General features: G+C 34.4%; 1 pseudogene; it reads left to right on the top strand.

Annotated features, from left to right (window-relative positions):
• The first annotated feature begins 15,160 nt into the window (after positions 1 to 15,160).
• Positions 15,161 to 18,653, top strand: LOC111382972 (annotated as a pseudogene).
• Positions 18,654 to 20,585: the final 1,932 nt, after the last annotated feature.

Here is a 20,585-nt window from a genome sequence, read left to right as displayed (position 1 = left end):
ACTTCAATTGACCAAACGATTAAATTATTTTACAATCTACAATTTTTGAATATGTAAGTTGGATACAAGTTTAAATTTGGGATATGCTTTGCTAATAATGAAAGTTAGAGGGGTTAGATTATATTAATTGAAATGATGAGAGACTTCCTTTGTAAATCTAGGATTTATGGCCACTTATGGGTAATCAACCCACTTGTCATCCATCATCACCATACACTTAGACAATAGACTAAACATGTGTAGAAACAAGCAAAAAAAAAGGAAAATGGAAAGAAAAAGAGGTGAGGCGGTGGAGATGAAAAAAAAGAGGAAAAATATCAATCATTTGTCCTTATCCTTATATATATACACACATCCATATCCATTGCCATAGAGAAAATTCCTTCACTTTGCAAAACATTTATACACTTAAATAGAGAGCAAAACCGAAAATAAGAAAGGAAAGGAGAAGGAAGTAAGTCTAGCACTTTCAATTTATTTCAATCGAAGATCTTCAAGTTTTACGGTAAGATACTTTTTATGCTTAAGGGGTATGATCTTTATGGTAATATTTATGCTTAAACTATGCATGAAAAACCATAATATGATTATGGTGGACAAGTCCACAAAGTTAGATATCTAATTATGCCTTAGGACAAGTCCGAAGGGCAGCGACAAGCCGGAATGTGCAAGTATGGGTTTGATGGCATTCTTTTGTGTAGATTATCATGATAAAAATCCAAGCATGGTATCTTACTGAGTATTTCTTATACTCATAGTATGTTATACTAAATTTTTAGATCCATGATCGCTGGATTGATGGAAGTTAGTTGGCAAAAATCGATGATGGATTAAGGACAAAGATGTTTTGTACCGAAAGTTTTCTTTCGTATGTTTTATTCGATGACTGTTTCCTATCTGTTCTTCTTATGGTATTATGTAAAAATATGTACATGACATGATGTAATATAGTATTAACAGTAAATTTTGTAATTATATCTTCCATGTTATGTCAAGAGACATTTTTGTAGTTTATTTTCCTTGCAAGAGACAAAAGGCAGAAACGAGACAGTTTCTGGAGTCAATTTCAAAATGATGTTTTCTAACTCTATAAATGTCCATTTGAGACTCTAAAAATATGTCTGTTTTCCTCTCTGAGTTTTCTAAACATGGACACAGGAATCACTCAATTTGGATACCTATGGCCGGAGATATCAAGTTTTAAACGTCGAGAGGTCAATGTGGATTTTCTGTGTAATACTTCACTGTTTTCAGTAAAACGTCTATATCATATGATCTTGGAAAAATTTTCATATTTTAACCTAGAAAACTAGTTGAAATTATCTTTCTAATGCCACAAATTTCATGTAAAATGGAGTTGGGGTGAATTTTATAAAAATTGTCAAACTTGCTGCCCAACTAACCTTGATATTGCCGAGGCTATATATATAAAGTATAATTTCAGGTTGACATGCACTGTTACCGGCCATCAAATTTTATAAGAATGGTTTTACCAAATTGAAAATAAGTTTCTAACATGTAATACTTCTATTTAAGAGTATTTACATGTACCAAAGACTGAAGTTATTATGTTTAGTACGTGACCCTCGAAGCTTAAGTTCGGGGCGTCACAGCTTGGTATCAGAGCAGTTATACTTTTCTGTAGACTTTTTAAAAGAAAGTTACTGTCCTTCATCATCGAGCAAGCTAGCAATTGACTTTCAACCAACGATGAAGGTAAAATTTATTTTTTAAATTCATGAGTTTTCTTATGTAACGAACTGTTATATCTATGGCTGGATATGGGAATATTTTGAATCAAGTCATGATAGAGATTATGAAGTCATAAACACTTATACCTAAATATTTATGAGAACCTTGTAGAGTAACATAATCAATGTTTGTCCTAATTATGGCACGAATGGTAAGAACCCCCACAAGGACAGAAGCTTGTGGTTTTGCGAAGAAGCGGGACATATTATTGGCATTTTACTATAATTATCGTATGCATCCGCTCCATAGTCTCGAACAACATTTGGACCTGCTAGACTGTATTATTGGGATGTTATGGGAGATACACCGTAGCTTAAGGGATAAGGTAAAGATACAGAGGTTATATGAAACTGTTCCAGAACCTTGGGCCTCAGTCATAAATGAGATTGTGCTATGGTCTAATGATGACCTTTCGTATGAGGACCTTACATATTTGCTTCGAGAGAGCTATGGGACTAGCCGTGAGTTACAGCGAAACTTTAAGAAGACTATAACCTTATCCATGAATACCAGTTTATAGGCTAGTTAAGGGACCGTTGGCTAAGAGCTTTTCGAGAGTTCTAGATGAAAGTTTTCCGGTACCATTACCAGATAGATCGGAGCAAAGCATGTTAGAGGAAGACCAAGAGGAAGACCCCGATGAGGATCCAGAAGAAACAGAAGACTAGACACTATCTTACCTAGCTATCTTTGTTCTTGGAATAGAATAGGATGTAATATGTATCTCTGCTTTTGAATGTATGTACCATACCTCAACATGGATTTTTTTTGTGAAAAAATAATAATGTATATATATGAAGGAAAGCTGCCTTGGCCTTTGAATTTTTTTTTAAATTAGTATTTCGTTCTGAAGTAATCCTAACTGGATGAACATTTTTTTTCATTCAAAGGAAATGCCTCCAAAGCGCAACCACGGCAATGCTAATGCTAGTTCTAGTGGTGGCGAAGTTAATGTTGCAAACTTTGCACGTGAACTGCTTGCTGTAATGCGGGAGTTGGGACTGCAACAGCAGACACCACCTTTGACTGGGCAACGAACCCTAAATCAACAAATACCAGTTGATCATCAGGAACCTAACCAACCAATTATTCAACCTCAAATAGTACCTAACTCGAGGGATCGAACTGCAATGATAGAGCAGTTTCGGAAAATGACCCCTCCATCGTTTGAGGGGAGTACAGATCCCTTAGCAGTTGAGGATTGGTTACGAGAATTAGAACGCATCTTTAAATTTATAAGATGTGACGATGCTGAAAGGGTAACATTTTCAGTGTTTATGTTAAAGAAGGGGGCTAGCTATTGGTGGGACATGACTACTAGGTCATTAACACCTGCTGAAGAACAGGCTATAACTTGGGAAAGGTTTAAGGAACTTGTAGAAGAAAAATTCTTCCCGACAGCTGTGAGAGATCAAAAGGAGATGGAGTTGCTTAGACTCCAACAGGGAACCATGACCCTCGTAGAATATGAACGAAAATTTGAGGAATTATCAAGGTTTGCTCCACATTTAGTGGATACTGAGGAAAAGCGGGCTAGAAGATTTGAACGTGGGCTTCAACCTTATATTCGTGACATAGTGTCAGTTCTTGCGTTGGGCACTTATCGAGAAGTCCTAAAGCGAGCCCAAACTATTTCTTATCAGAGAACTTAAAACATTGAAAATTCTTACCAAGTTCGAAATTTCTCAGGTAAGAGGAAGTGGAACTTTGATAGACAGAATACTGGTAAAGGAAAAGGGAATAATGCACCAAAGAAAGGAAGAACGGATATAGCAGGAGTTAGTGGTGAAGGGTGTTGTCCTAAGTGCGATAGACCTCACAAAGGAGAATGTCTATTTGGTAAAAATGTTTGTTTCAAGTGTGGGAAATCAGGACATTTCGTTAAAGAATGTCCCCAGAATCAGACACAGAAGGCTGGAGGTGATAAGAAAGGAAAATCAAGAGTTTTCTCCTTATCCAGGCAAGAAGCTGAACGAGACCCTAATGTCGTCGCAGGTATCATCTCTGTTTCCAATATTCCTGCATTTGTACTTATAGATTCTGGAGCCACACATTCGTTCATTTCTTCTTCTTTTGTTGCGAAGTCTAAAGTGGAATGTGAATTCCTTCCGTATACTTTAGAAATATCTCTTCCATCTGGAAAGATACTTGTCGCTAACCAAATAGCTAGAGATCTTAGGATGGAAATTGATGGTAGAGGGATAGCGGTAGATCTAATTCCATTAACGATAAAAGATTTTGACATTATTCTTGGTATGGACTGGTTGTCTAAAAACTATGCAACTATTTATTGTACTGAGAGAATGGTGGTTTTTCGAAGACCGGGCGAAGAAGAGTTCCGTTTTGTGGGAACTGAGATAAATACCTCGTCTGGTGTAGTGTCAACAACCCAGGTGGAAAGGATGCCGAGAAAGGAATTTGATCAAAGATTTCTAGTGTCGATAACCGATATTAAACAAGATAAGTTGTCAGTTGAGGATGTTCCAATAGTTCGACACTATAAAGACGTTTTTCCAGAAGACCTTCTAGGTGTACCACCAGACTGGCAACTAGAGTTTACCATCGATTTGGTACCAGGAGCAACACCTATTTCAAAGGCTCCATATCGTATGGCACCGTCGGAACTACAAGAGCTGAAAGTACAGTTGAAGGAGCTTTTTGATAAGGGTTTCATTAGACGAAGTGTATCACCGTGGGGTGCACCTGTGTTATTTGTGAAAAAGAAGGATGGAACAATGAGGCTGTGCATTGATTATCGAGAATTGAATCGCCTCACTATCAAAAACAAATATCTACTTCCAAGAATAGAAGATTTGTTTGACCAGCTTAAGGGGGCTACAGTATTTTCAAAGATCGATCTAAGATCAGGATATCACCAATTGAAAATTAAGTCAGATGATATTCCTAAGACGGCTTTTAGGACGCGTTATGGTCATTATGAATTTTTGGTGATGCCTTTTGGATTAACTAATGCCCCAGCAGTATTTATGGATCTAATGAACAGAGTATTCCATGAATACTCAGACCAATTTGTTATAGTTTTCATTGATGACATCTTGATCTATTCGAAGAATAAGGAGGAACACAAGAAACATCTCATGATGGTCTTAGAAACTCTAAGAAAAGAGAAGCTTTATGCCAAATTCAAGAAATGTGAATTCTGGTTGGATAAAATAGTTTTTCTGGGGCACGTAATCACAGCACGAGGAATTGAGGTAGACCCAACTAAAGTGGAAGCAGTAAATAATTGGGTAAGACCAACCAATGTTAGAGAAATACGTAGTTTCTTGGGATTGGTTGGTTATTATAGAAGATTTATCGAGGGATTTTCTAAAATAGCAGGACCATTGACCCAATTGACTCGAAAAGGGGTAAAATTTCAATGGACAGAGAAATGTGAACAAAGCTTCCAAGAGTTGAAACGAAGATTAGTCACAGCCCCAGTGTTAACAATACCTGACGGACCAGAAGGATTCGTTATATATAGTGATGCCTCGAAACAGGGCATATGATGTGTTCTGATGCAAAAAGGAAAGGTGATAGTCTACGCTTCCAGACAATTGAAACAATATGAACAAAACTACCCAACCTATGATCTAGAATTGGCTGCGGTAGTTCATGCCCTCAAAATATGGCGTCATTACTTGTATGGAAATAAGTGTGACATTTATACTGATCATAAGAGTTTGAAGTATTTTTTTCACCCAAAAGGAATTAAATATGAGGCAGAGGAGATGGCTAGAGCTAGTAAAGGATTATGATTGTACTATCCATTACCATCCTGGTAAAGCTAATGTAGTAGCTGATGCTCTTAGTAGAAAGGCAGTTGGACAATTAGCGGTACAAATCACTATGCAGGACCAGTTGTTAAAGGATTTCGACAACTTACATCTAGAAGTAATTGTTCCACCAACCCAAACTAGTACCAGGATAGCGGCTCTACCAACACTTAGAGATCGAATAAGAGCAGCACAGGATGGTGACTCTTTCCTGCAAAAGATCAAATCCGAAGTTGGTACTAGCAAGTGAAAGGATTTTGAACTAGGTAGTGATAAAGCCTTACTCTTTAAGGGGAGGTTGTGTGTACTGAAAGATGAGGGATTGAGGAAAGAAATTCTTGAAGAAGCACACTTAACTCCATATACTGCCCATCCAGGAGGTACAAAAATGTATCGTGACCTAAGGAGTATGTTTCGGTGGAGAAATATGAAACGATGCATAGGTCTTTTTGTCAGGAGATGCATGACTTGTCAGCAAGTGAAAGCTGAACATCAAAGGCCATCTGGATTGTTGGAACCATTAACAATTCCACAATGGAAATGGGAGCATATAACTATGGATTTTGTTATGGGTTTTCCAAAATCAGCTAGGGGAAATGATGCTATGTGGGTTATAGTGGATCGGTTAACAAAGTCAGCTCATTTTCTACCTGTAAGAATGAATTTTAGTATGGATCAATACGCACGATTATACATCAAAGTGGTCATCCGTTTGCATGGTATCCCAGCCTCTATTGTATCGGATAGAGATCCAAGATTTACCTCAAAATTTTGGAAAAGTTTGCAAGAGGCTATGGGAACCAAGTTAAACTTCAGCACAGCTTTTCATCCACAAACTGATGGACAATCGGAGAGGACTATACAGACTTTAGAGGATATGCTGCGTGCATGCATCCTTGATTTAGGGAACAGTTGGGAAAATTATGTGCCACTGGTAGAGTTTGCCTATAATAATAGCTACCAAGCTACGATAAAGATGGCAACTTACGAAGCCCTTCATGGCAAAAGATGTAGAGCTCCCCTTTACTGGGATGAAGTAGGTGAACGAAGAGTTCTAGGACCCGAAATAATTGAAGAAACTAGTCGAGCGATTTATAAAATAAGAGCTAGAATCAAAGCAGCTCAGGACCGACAAAAGATTTATGCCGATAAAAGGAGAAAAGATTTGACATTTAATGTTGGTGACAAAGTTTTCGTAAAAGTGGTACCGATGAAGGGAGTTCTTCGTTTTGGGAAGAGAGGAAAACTTCGCCCAAGATTCATAGGTCCTTTTGAAATTTTGCAGAAAATTGGAAATGCAGCTTATCGAATCGCTCTACCACCAGAATTGTCAGCGGCTGATGATGTGTTCCACGTATCAATGCTTCGATAATATGTGTCAGATCCAAGTAATGTGGTTAGTTATCAACTATTGGATATCAAACAAAACATGACATATGAGGAAAAACCAATAGCTATATTGGATCGCAGAATCCAGCAATTAAGGACAAAAGAAATTCCGTTAGTAAGAGTTCAATGGAGGAACCACAATGTCGAAGAATCGACTTGGGAAAGAGAAGAAGAAATCAAGACCAAGTATCCAGAACTTTTCAACTAAGCTCAAGGTAATTTCGAGGACGAAATTTTTTTTTAAGGGGGAAGGGATGTAATACTCCGAAATTTTATGCTTGTTTAAATTTTCGTAGGATAGTGATTTAACTTTCAATATTCTTTTTGGCCATAAGGAAAAGGGGACACCACCTTTGTAGTGGTTAATGCTAGAGGTAGTTAATGAATATAGGCATGAAGTGCTAAATGTTGTGTGCGCATGAAGTGATTATTAGTTAGTCGAAACTTAAGTCAAGTTTGAATTTGAATGAAGTGGATAATTTTGTTAGGACTTCAATTGACTAAACGATTAAATTATTTTACAATCTACAATTTTTGAATATGTAAGTTGGATACAAGTTTAAATTTGGGATATGCTTTGCTAATAATGAAAGTTAGAGGGGTTAGATTATATTAATTGAAAAGATGAGAGACTTCCTTTGTAAATCTAGGATTTATGGCCACTTATTACCCTATAATCAACCCACTTGTCATCCGTCATCACCATACACTTAGACAATAGACTAAACATGTGTAGAAACAAGGAAAAAAAAAAAGGAAAATGGAAAGAAAAAGAGGTGAGGCGGTGGAGATGAAAAAAAAGAGGAAAAATATCAATCATTTGTCCTTATCCTTATATATATATACACATCCATATCCATTGCCATAGAGAAAATTCCTTCACTTTGCAAAACATTTATACACTTAAATAGAGAGCAAAACCGAAAATAAGAAAGGAAAGGAGAAGGAAGTAAGTCTAGCACTTTCAATTTATTTCAATCGAAGATCTTCAAGTTTTACGGTAAGATACTTTTTATGCTTAAGGGGTATGATCTTCATGGTAATATTTATGCTTAAACTATGCATGAAAAACCATAATATGATTATGGTGGACAAGTCCACAAAGTTAGATATCTAATTATGCCTTAGGACAAGTCCGAAGGGCACCGGCAAGCCGGAATGTGCAAGTATGGGTTTGATTGCATTCTTTTGTGTAGTATTATCATGATAAAAATCCAAGCATGGTATCTTACTGAGTATTTCTTATACTCATAGTATGTTATGCTAAATTTTCAGATCCATGATCGCTGGATTGATGGAAGTTAGTTGGCAAAAATCGATGATGGATTAAGGACAAAGATGTTTTGTACCGAAAGTTTTCTTTCGTATGTTTTATTCAATGACTGTTTCCTATCTGTTCTTCTTATGGTATTATGTAAAAATATGTACATGACATGATGTAATATAGTATTAATAGTAAATTTTGTAATTATATCTTCCATGTTATGTCAAGAGACATTTTTGTAGTTTATTTTCCTTGCAAGAGACAAAAGGAAGAAACGAGACAGTTTCTGGAGTCAATTTCAAAATGATGTTTCTAACTCTATAAACGTCCATTTGAGACTTTAAAAATATGTCTGTTTTTCTCTTTGAGTTTTCTAAACATGGACACAAGAATCACTCAATTTGGATACCTATGGCGGAGATATCAAGTTTTAAACGTCGAGAGGTCAATGTGGATTTTCTGTGTAATATTTCACTGTTTTCAATAAAACATCTATATCATATGATCTTGGAAAATTTTTCATAATTTAACCTAGAAAACTAGTTGAAATTATCTTTCTAATGCCACAAATTTCATGTAAAACGGAGTTGGGGTGAATTTTTTAAAAATTGTCAAACTTGCTACCCAACTAACCTTGATAGTGCCGAGGCTATATATATAAAGTATAATTTCAGGTTGACATGCACTGTTACCGGCCATCAAATTTTATAAGAATGGTTTTACCAAATTGAAAATAAGTTTCTAACATGTAATACTTCTATTTAAGAGTATTTACATGTACCAAAGATTGGAGTTATTATGTTTAGTACGTGACCCTCGAAGCTTAAGTTCGGGGCGTCACAACATCAGCTCAACAAGTTCTATATACTTGCAATCACTAGACACAAGAAGTCCAAGTGTTCTCGGATCACAAGTTAAGAATACATTTATTGAGTCCATACCTGCAACCACACGACAAGATTTCGATGCATCAGGTTTTGATATGAGCATGGACATCATATGTACATGCTGATCAGGGTTGTCAACGAAAAACCAAATCGTTATATATGCAAAAATCTATACACAAATATATAACATCATGGGATACTTATCAAAGATTTTATAAAAATACACAAATGAATCCATTGAAATCTTAGAAGATACACGTAAGTACACATAATGTAAACATGAAGCCCAGTATATTACTCAATGCTTCTTTGTGTAACAAAGATGAAAAGAATTATAACGCACATATCTGTCTCAAGAATAAACGTTTATCCACGTAGACATACATTAAAATATAAATCACAAGTGGTTCATTCATGCAAATTCGATGATGCAGAAACTCATATCTTTTGATTACTTAAAGAATATAGTACATACCTTATTAGTAGATGAATTGGGGAGGGGAAAAAAAAGCCCAGCAGCAAGATGAACACGGATCAGGTTGTGGGATTTCAAAAATAAATAATCGTGATTCGAAGAAATGAGTTCTTTGCGGTTTCTGTGAAATTCAAAATTAATATTCAACGCGTGATGCAATGTCTGACCCATTTTCATTTTGAAATTCCATAGTTTCAGCAAATATGAATTAAATGGAGGCCGTAATTTTGTCCCAACATGTTCAGTTACAAATAAAAAACTTGGAAAGTTTGCCAAGTTGTAATTTATGTTTTCTTAATGTCAGTATACTAAAATACTTTGCAGTAAAAAATGTAATAGTTATTATATTACATGTATATGTGAATTTTTGCCCTCTTTCTTTAGTGAACTAGTTTGTTAACCAAGCAATTTTTTATTAAATGATGATATTGGGCCTTTAATACAGCCCATGCTACTATGTTTTATTTTTGGCATCAACAATTAAGAATTGTATTTTCCTACGATGATATGAATGACTCTTGTAAGATTTGTAATTTGAATACATTTAACTAATTTAAATGCGTATGTGATTTATATTATTTCTGAGATGTTCAGTATAGATTAGGATATGATAATCAATAATACTAGATTCTATAGGAGATAGGGATATTTCTAGATTTTTATTGTATTTTTATCAATTCCTATCCTTCATGGATATATAGTTAGGTTGTAGGTAAAAAAATATCAATTTATCTCAAGAGACATTTAGATATAAGGAATATCACTTGTTAAACTTAAATAAAAAATGATTGCAAACTGTTAATTAAGGATCAAAGTAGGTTGCCTTTCACGACTTGATTGTTTGAGCCCCATCTTTTCGGAGTAGATTTTTTTAAAGGGTGACTTTTTGAAGAATGTATGGTTAAAAAGCAGAAAAAAATTTAAATTTACGTGTAAAAATATTTTATTGGGGAATATATGATTTGAGTTTGAGGAAAAATCAAGTACAAACAGAGGTTAAATTCCAAGATTTGTATGGTTTAATTGCTTAATATATATATCAAAATAAAATAATTAATTGTGTATGCCTAAATTAGAGCTAGTATCCATTAAAGTAAAATACATAAATAATGTATCGTTATAAATTTAACACTCCTTTTATCATTATATTACTTATTAACGAACCTTCATTGGAAATAAAATCTACGCACAAATAGTAAAGAGGCAATTGGAATACTATAACCTGAAACACACATGGAGTCCACCTTACCAACTTCCAACTTGCTATATATGTCATTTGCCAGAGTGTAAACGTTTGTCCAATTTGAAGTCAACCACTTATCACTCCCCATTCATATTATGAATTATTCCATATTTTCTGGTTAAAAACACAAAGTCAACAGGTATTCGCCCACTGATCCTTTCTTCCAAAAAATTTTTCAATTAATAATCACGTTTCACGTAAATCAAAAATCTTTAAACCACTTATTCTAGCTAGTCGTGCAACAATATAAATCTATTGACTAATTAACAAGAAACATGATCGTGGAATGTCTAATAACATAAAATAACATTGCTAATTTATTAATGACTTTTCATATATGTTCCTTTATAAAAGTATATGCATTGGGAGTTAATTGCATCCTCCATTGAATATAAGGAAATACTATTAGCAAACAAAATGGGACGCATCGGTGATTTGCCACCATCGCCCTTTGAGACTAACAACGAAGAAAAACAAAATGAAAGCCACCAACCTCGATCCACAGTGAATAAGCCATAATCATTTCCTTCTTCGCATGACGACGAGGATGATTACACTTCTCAGATAAAAGGCATAATCTATTTTGGTTCTCCAATAAAGCCGCAAGCTTTCCCTCCCTCCAATGAGGGAGCAGTAGCTTTCCTTTCGCCTAATAGATATGAATCACATTAGCATGCACAATCAAATTATAGTCCTCAAGGACATGGTGGTGGTGTAACAGTACATTTGGGACACCTGAGAATGCAAGGTTCTCCGTTTTTTAATCAGGCCGTTACTCTAGTGGCTGTAGCTATATTCCCACTGGTTGGAACAACGATTTGTGTGATTGCTTGAAAGATTCTCTAAACGGTAATCTTCTCTCTCTCTCTCTCTCTCTCTCTCTCTCTCTCTCTGAGATGGGAATGACAATAAAAAGTTAATATTTACAATCCATACACCCTAATCTTATTCCTTGTCACCATACATCTAATGAAAAATTACTACATATTTCAGCTCTGGTTATGACGTTCTTCCCCTGTGTGTGTGATTGCTTGAAAGATTCTCTAAACGGTAATCTTCTCTCTCTCTCTCTCTCTAAGATGGGAATGACAATAAAAAGTTAATATTTACAATCCATACACCCTAATCTTATTCCTTGTCACCATACATCTAATGAAAAATTACTACATATTTCAACTCTGGTTATGACGTTCTTCCCCTGTGTAATATTTGGGCAGATTGTAGAAATAGTTGATTCTGGCCACACCTGTAAGTATTTAACACCAATCAATTTCTAGGATCGCCACTCCATTTGGCATCAAATCTTTTGGAAGTTTGTGAATAACTTATTCGTAATAATGAACCAGAGATGCCCTGTCTTTTTGCTAACTAAACAAAAAGTATTGAACTAATGATTTATATAGATGCATTTTATGAATGCCATCAATGTGTCATAAGTAAATTGCTCCCAGTTGTTCGATCATTAGATGACCAAATTCATTCTTTCATAAATGATCACTTTGAGCAGGACTCAAAAGAATTTGATCAATATTCATAGATTTTGACTACAACACATATGCTAGCTAGCTTTTACATTTTGAACACGTTTTAAGCTAATTTATTTATTTGTACACGGATCGAGTGGAATGATTTATAGTTTTATTACGTTTGCATTGGAATACCATATATAATGTCATGCATTTGTCGGGCCAAGTTGAGGAGTAAGTTCAGAATTATTGAAAGCCTAGCACCAGACTGGGTAGTTCATTGCTCTTTGTCAATAATATAGGGAGCTTAAGGAAAGTGGCTACGACCTTCTATTTGTATACTCTCATCTCAAACATAGCATAGCATGAAAGACCAAGAAGTCAAATTTTAGCCCTTTTTTAATGCCTATTTCAATAGGATCAAGAGCGAATACTGCTAAAATAAGTAGAAATAAGCAAAGCCAAACATCTTAGGGTCAAAAAAACATTTTTCCTCTCTATGTCTTCAGTTTGATACTTTACATAGAAATTTATTGTTTTGGCTTAATAGAGTGGCAGGAAAATGTCGCAAAGCAGCAGCAGTTTGCTATGATAGCTCCAATGCATCAAAGGATGACGTGATGCCCTAATTAATAAATTTAATGACGTAATAATTCAAGGTCGAATGTTTTTTGGTTGGGTTCTTTAAACTTTTACGGGGTGCGATTATAACTTTCAAACTTTAAAAGAAAGATCCTAAAATAATAACCCATTTAAATATATAAATCTTAGCCACGTGTGACCAAAATCGTCAATGCAGATATTAAAATCACACATGACTTTAAATTGTAAAGCAAAATCATCTAACCCCTTACCAATTCTCCTCATGTCAACTACAAGTGCGCAAATTTAAAATCAAATTGACAGTTTCAATCAAGTGGGAACTAAAATTCGTGGATGTAAATAGACTAGGGACATAAATACCACTTTTCAAGATTAGGAACTCATAACAACACTAAGTGAAAGATTAAGATGTTCAACCTTAATTTTTTGTTTCTTATTATCACTTGTTTAATTTCCATATTTAATGTTTCATTCTTGAATTAATGATTTGTTTGGGCATTGAAATAAATTGAAACTATTTTCCATCCCTAATTGAAGAAATAAACATAATTGAGGGCAAGTATTGTTGTTTATCTAGCACAGATGCCTTCCAAAGAACAATAGAAGTTTGCTAAAATTCTGGTTGCGTGCCTAACATTCTAATAGACAAAAATTTGTACCTACACTTCTGAAGAAACTGTGCAAAAACAAACTCTGATAAAGGGTGGCAGGAAGCTAATTCAAAAGGACGATCAGGGAATGGTGCTGGCAGAAAGTTCAACAGAAGACGAACGGATCTTGCAAGTTAAAGATAAACCCTGAATACTGAAATTATAAACTTCAGTTAAGAAATTCAACAATTTTTCTTGTGCCAATCAAACAATCCAAGAAATATGAGAAACGAGAAATGATCAAATGTTTAACTGCACGTGGATGCAACCATCAAATTGTGTTTATAACCACATTCTTGGAAGAAAGCAAAATGAGGTCATTTACTACACTAACAAATTGATTCTAATGTAGTATTAATAAATTTCGTCAAACCATTTCTTTACTCTCTCTCCTTTCCTTGGTGTATGGAGTCCTAGTAGATGCAACAGGAAATTGAACGTGTGTCAATCACCGCCTCTTTGTGCTAACAATATCGTTGCTTTTGATGGATATGGTGGTTGCCTCCATCACGTATAAGCTGAGAGAACTTACTAGTTGTCCGGACATGACACGTCGGGCTATATGGCTCCTCTATCTATTTGAAAACAACATTTGCGTTGCGTTAAATCGACATGAGATTAGTATTTCTAGTTTACAAACTACGGAAAGAGATGAGGGTATTTAAAATTTTGAATTTCTTATAATTAATGCACACATACCGTTCACCTCTTGGTTCCCACTAGGCATTGACCCTCATGGTCATCCGAGCACGGGTTGATGCATTTTCCATTTAGTTGAAAACAACAATTACAATACTGATGAACATGATTTCAATCATTCTAGTTTGCATATTGCAAAATGAGATGAGAGTATTTATAATTTTAAATTCCTCAGATATTAATGCGAAACACACGTATCAGAAAGCAAAAAACAAATTATAATGTTTGAGAAATACTGCTTTTAACTGTCGAGTATGATAGTTTATATCGACAGGATGTATGACAGAGAAAGATGAAGTCAATAGAGAATATTATTGAAGTGTGTAAATATTTTGACACTTTAAATTTAAATTTAAGATACATTCTATAATACATTAATTTTATTTTTTTATTTTTTATTTTAAATAAAGAGACTTTTGTAGATGACCAATGTAGGCCTACCTTGTTCTGTCCCCAATTAAGACGAGTTATGATTAGCTCTTACTTTTAAAATATAAATGATATTTACCTTTTTGCATTTTATGTGCGAATTAAGGAATATTCTTTTCAATTTCTGAACAATCATCCAATAAATAGAAAATAATATTTTTAGACATTCAATTGAAGAGAGAGAGAGAGAGAGTGTGTGTGTGTGTGTGTGTGTCCCCAAAGAAAAGAAGAAGAATTAGAAATCCTCTTCTTCTCTCTCTGAATTGGTGCATTTCTACATTAATATATGTATTTACCTGTATTTGTGTGTACACAAGTTTATTTATGTCATTCTTATCTCCAATCAAAGTTCTAAATTCCAAAAACCCATATAAGAAAATAAAAAGATTGTTTTCATTATTTGTTAATTGGGAAATAATGAATGTGAAAGTTGCATCTTGTACTGATAGAAGAGGCGTCAGAGGTGTAATTGAAGGGAAGGAGGAAGTGAAATTCGGCAAATTTCTATTGACGGCTACGAGGTGATGTTGCCTTGCTGCGTCGTGTTGGGATTTATTTTAGGGTTAATATACCTTACAATGCCTGCATCCGATTATAGCTTTCTTAAGCTTCCTCGTTCTCTACAAGACCTCCAAATTCTCAAGTACTTTTATTTTCTTTTTATTTTTTCAGTTTTATGTTGTATATTTGAATTTGTAATCATGATATTGATAAATTATTATTCACAATTTTATAGTTTAAACTGCTGCTAAACAGAAATAAATCTTAAAATAGTTTTGTTGTTTAGAAATTTAAATACCGTAGAGGATAAGAGAGCTTTATCTATTTATTTTTGCACTTGATGGTATTAATTTCTCCAAAATAATGAAAAGCCAATAGCACTGTGAACCACTTCAGTATAAACACATGGATGATAATTGGGGAGTGAGATTTAATTCCGCATATAATTAAAAATCAGTGTGCTGGCCTTCTCCTTTTATTAGCCCCTTGATCACCTTCTTGCCTTCATCTGTCAACCATCAGTATTGGATCTAGGAGTACCTTGGTGGAGCTAGTTGATGAGTCACTTTCAAAGTGGTACGATGGCCTTCGTATATAAAACATAATAACTTCTGCCTTTAGTACATGTAAATACTCTTAAATAGAAGTATTACATGTTAAGAACTTAATTTCAACTTGGTAATATAATTCTTTAAAAAGAAATTTGATCACCGATAAAAGTGTATGTCGACAAGAAATTATACTTTATATATACGACCTCGACACTATTAAGAAAAAAATAAAAGGTATAGAAAGTTGAAATCCATATTATGCAAGAATATTTATTTAAAAGTGGAAAAAATCATTATTGTGACGAATTCTTTTGTGGTGGTATTCTGTTAAAACTTACTTGCATCCGGAGATAATGAATTCACTTTTGAACATGTTGGATATGAGGGTTATTACTTGGTAGATTGGGAAGAGTGAATCAGCCCTCTTGTCTTGCTCAACCTTGTTACTAGGGGTGAAGTATCTATATTTATCAATTTGAAGTTGCTTACTGAAAACAGTGAAGTATTACACAGAAAATCCAGATTGACCTCTCAACGTTTAAAACTTGATATCTCCGGCCATAGATATCAAAATTGAATGATTCCTGTGTCATGAAGTTGTACATTAATGAAATTTGTTTTCCTTTAGTCACCCTCTTAGTTGTTCTTCTTATCTTTAAATGTAGAAGGCTTCTTTTAATTATGCTCTGATAATAATGAAAAGATTCTCGAGATATCTAAATTTCGTTTTTGGTTAATCAAGCTAGTGATTCCATTTAAATTGCTAGAGTGACAACAAGTGTACATTGAATTTGAATCATGGTAAACATAATTATTTGATTAATGAAAATTTCTTTGGTAATGCATAGTAATATTGGCCTCATGCTTTACTTTACTATGTTTATCTGATTTGGAATAAATGGATTGATAACGTTTGACATTCTGTTCTTTTGTGTGTTAGTAGTTACGTATTTTGTACACTATCTAAAGCAGTTTATACATCAAATCATCAATGTGGTTTCCACATGTTACGTGTTGCATCGATTATTAACATTTTTCTTAGACGTAAATTTAGCATAACATACTATGAGTATAAGAAATACTCAGTAAGGTACCATGCTTGGATTTTTATCATGATAATACTACACAAAATAATGCAATCAAACCCATACTTGCACATTCCGACTTGTCGGTGCCCTTCGAACTTGTCCTAAGGCATAAATAGATATCTAACTTTGTGTTGTGCAGTTCTTGTCGTAACTAAGTCGTTGCATTCATATTCTGTTGAAATATCCTGATAAAGATTGTTCAAAGATATTATTGCCAGTCTGCATAATGGATAATCAATTTTGGTTTTGTGTTTGCTAAAGGGATAACCTGGAAAGCTGTACAAGTGATTACACCATACAAGTTCTTTCGGGATATTGCCTTGTCTACATTTTTATGCAAACTTTTATGATTTCAAGAACTGTTTTTATGTCCTTGCTTGCAAGAGGGCTTTTTGGGCTTGTCAAAGGCTACCTCTGGTTGTATTCACAGCTACTGCCGCTGCATCTTCGTGCTATTTCTTATCGAAATTAATTGGTCGACCACTCGTCTTCTCCCTCTGGCCGGAAAAATTAACCTTTTTCCAAGCCCAGGTAGTTATCAACTCATACGTACCATGGGCATCAACTATGCTATTCAAATATAATCTTTTGTTTATTTAGGTCGCTAAAAGAAGGGAGCGGCTGCTGAACTACATGTTTTTCCTAAGAGTGACTCCAACATTGCCAAATGCATTTATAAACGTTGCTTCACCAATTGTAGATGTAACTTTCCATATTTTCTTGGGATCGTCCTTGCTGCTTTCGTCACTGTAAGGGTAATTCTTCTTGCTATAATACTTTTATTTTCACACATATATTATTATATCTGAAAATTTTGCCTAGCACAAGAGATTTCTCAATTTAAAATAAAACAATAATACTCATCTCACACAAATTATACCTGTATTTTTTCGGTTCTTATATCCTTAAAATCTGAATAAGGGTATTCATCATAACACTTTGGTCCTGTTCAGGCTAGAATAGCACTTCGCTTAGCTAGGTAAATCCATTTGATTATTCAAGAATCAGCCACACAAGCACTAAGCGTGACGAAAGCTTCACCACCTTCTAGCATCCCCAGAGCTGAAGACTAGCCGGCCTTTCTTGGGGTTATAAGGAGTCTGGTATTATCACATCTCGAAGAAATGCTTCGGTATCTTAAGTGTCTCCTGGAAAGAAAAGGTATTTGATATTGTAAGCATCGGCCCTTCTAAGCACTTTACGAAAAGTCAGGACGAAGAGTCCTGTTGGTTTACCGTCAAAAGAACTAAACTTGAAAAAGATTTTTGAAGACAGGGCCAGGGCCTGAGACAGATTATTGGTTTAGCCTCTTTCCCTGTTTTCCCGTTCTCTACTAAAATTACACTATCATCATACGAATGCTCAAGTGGAGACGAAAGGTGCCAAATACTCTAACTCAGTTTAATGATAATGTATTATCCAGTTAGCTCCTACCCCCTGTGTCCAGGGATTCCTGGGGCATAAGTTAAGCATATAGTTATTTGAACTATTTTTTACCCAGCCAGAAGTACCTTATTGATTTTTGACTGATGGCATTTCAAATCCCTACCCTGCCTTACCTGCGCCCTAGCCAGATTCAATCCTAAGCCCAAGGGGCAACTTGCAATCGGTGGGTGATCTCTATGACTTTCAGTCTATAATTATTCTGTGTTCTAATAGGTGTTATATTTATTACCCCTACGTTGATGGGCAATAAGATCAAACCATGACCCTAACATTAGCTTAAATGCACTGGATTGCATGCCCTCGTCTTGCAATACACTATCTTGCATCATCTAAATCAATAACAAATTGTACCAATTAAAGGTGCAAGAGAAGTTTTGAGCTATGGATGCTATAGCTCACCTGTGATGAGTGATATTGGAGCATCAGGATGATTGTTTACAAGCTATCCTTTGTGAGGTTGTATTATTGATGATATATAGCATCACATGGCCAGAGACCATTATCATGTTTTCAATTGTTGTATCATTTGGAAAAATTGTATGTGCTACATGAGTTATTTAGCCAATTACTTGTTTTGCTTATGCATATAATATTTCGTGTTTGCAGTAAAACCATGGAGTTAATCTCAAACTCCTTTTGTTCATTCTAACACGCAATATATTCAAGATATTCTGGCTCCATCCCCATATAAAAACGACTCAACAACAAATAATACATGTTTGTCTTCATAACACTAGGCGGATTTAAGAAAGACGAAAATGACAAAATATTGTTTATGATATTATTCAACCTTGTCGAACGTGCACTTAAAGGAACATATTGCACTTGAATCATAGAGGGGTCCAGTTGTAACAAGAAATGAACCTACACGTCCGGGAAGAACAAAGTCTTACTATGTCAATTACCTCAGTTTGAACCGTACTTGTGTTTTGCTGGATCTGAGGCAAACATTATAATTTGGACTCCTACCAGCAAGCAATTAAGAATTTTACAGAACTAAATTTAAAATTTAAAATCAACAATAAAGCAACATATGAAATGAAATATTCAAAATATTTATATTACAATCAAATAGCAATGCGAAAATAATCTAAACGATCGCTTAAATACAACTTGTCTAGCGATTTTAAAGGCAAAAAATATCAATCAATTTTAAATAGTCGAGTTGTTCAAGCATCTCTTTTTTAAGGATAACAGGGATCAATCATCAATTGTATGTTTTGTTTGAAGCCTATTTTTCAACTCCATCCAACTAGTCATACAACCTATATATTCCATAGCCACTTTATGTTTCGTAAAACGCTGGTGCACATTATGCAAATCTTCATATCTATCATTTTCCAATTGGTCCATATTTTTCATCATTCTATCTTAAACAACTTGTTGCAAAAATAAAAGATCTTGTCTAAAGAAATTGAATACACTAACCATCTTCTGACGGTTGTCTACCCATTTACCATTGGTCGTGTATATTGTGATGATTCAAAATGTTTATCTTCACCCTCTTTGAAAAACAAGATGTCATCAACACTTTTTGGACTCATTTCAACAAAAATGTCATCAATGTGAACATCCTTTCAATTTTCAAGATCATAAAAATTCAAAGAAAAATAATTCTCTTGATTTAATCTTCATGTAGAATTTTTTTCATAATTATGCTTTGATTAATTCACATTGGCAGGTTCAATCATTTCCATGTACTCTTTTCGATTCATCTACATTATCATTATCGTTTTGATTTTGTTGTTCCTCAATCACTAGATTTTTTGGTGCTCATTCTCTTTCTTTTCTTGCCATTAAACTACTTATCTGTATCTCCAATTTGGTTTCAAATTAATGCATCTATTGTTTCTCTCTTGTTCTTTTTTAAGCTTCGAACACATATTTAGGAGCCATATTTGACTCAAGTCACTCAACAGCTAATGCAAACTGAAATTTGAGTGTAAAAAGAGGCTCATACTAGCTTAAGAAAGAATGATTAAAAGATATAATTTTTTGTCAAAGCATCGTACCAACAATATCAAAGAAAAGAGCATCCAAAATATTAGACCAATGCAAATCTAATGAAGGAAATAATCCTACAAACTGACAAACAAACCTATTATTGAAAATACTTGTATGACCAGCAAAAAATTGATTTATCCAATTTCCCATAATCTCAAGTCTCAACCCTCAGTGGCTTTCTATTTCTCACATGACCATAAAATATAGCATACAAATTACCTCAATATTCTAACAATAACTATACTAATTCAAGTCTGGAACAAGGTTATAAACTATAATTAGTCAAATTTTAAAATTCGACAACACTGTGAATTCAGTGACGAAAAAAAAAAAACTAAAGAATAAAACAAAAGTACAAA

This window comes from Olea europaea, unplaced genomic scaffold, assembly GCF_002742605.1.
Source record: "Olea europaea var. sylvestris unplaced genomic scaffold, O_europaea_v1 scaffold2595, whole genome shotgun sequence".
NCBI lineage: Eukaryota > Viridiplantae > Streptophyta > Magnoliopsida > Lamiales > Oleaceae > Olea > Olea europaea.
The sequence above is the reverse complement of the archived record's forward strand: the minus strand, read 5'-3'. Positions and strand labels throughout refer to the sequence as shown.